At 30.0% G+C, this 367-nt stretch overlaps 1 protein-coding gene across 1 annotated transcript in view; it reads left to right on the top strand.

The window, feature by feature from the left end:
• The window catches only part of LOC119585411 (integrator complex subunit 3-like), a 12,539-nt gene that overhangs the window by 8,467 nt on the left and 3,705 nt on the right, over positions 1-367 (top strand). The window lies entirely within an intron of this gene.

Here is a 367-nt window from a genome sequence, read left to right as displayed (position 1 = left end):
AGCAGAAATGTACTCCATGATTTTTTTTGCAGTGATACAATATATTTAGATTATAAGTGTGTCATTGCAATACATGTAATGCAGAAATCATCACATTAGAAGCTTTATTTGTTTTGCTGATTGTACACTTCGAAAGAAGGAAAACTGAGTTGCAGGATTCTTAATTTCTGCAAGTTGTACCTTAGTATTATTTAAATTGAATTGACGTATCCTTGTTTATGATATTTATTACATTATATATATAGTCCCTGTATTTTGCCAAGTAGGCCTATTGTTTGATTTTTTAAATGCATTGATCTGTTTTTCTTTTTTAGGATTATTAAATGTTTGTAAGCTGTGTTATTAACCCCAGTACCATGAGGTCCTC

Source organism: Penaeus monodon, chromosome 19 (assembly GCF_015228065.2).
Source record: "Penaeus monodon isolate SGIC_2016 chromosome 19, NSTDA_Pmon_1, whole genome shotgun sequence".
Taxonomy (NCBI): domain Eukaryota; kingdom Metazoa; phylum Arthropoda; class Malacostraca; order Decapoda; family Penaeidae; genus Penaeus; species Penaeus monodon.
The sequence above is the reverse complement of the archived record's forward strand: the minus strand, read 5'-3'. Positions and strand labels throughout refer to the sequence as shown.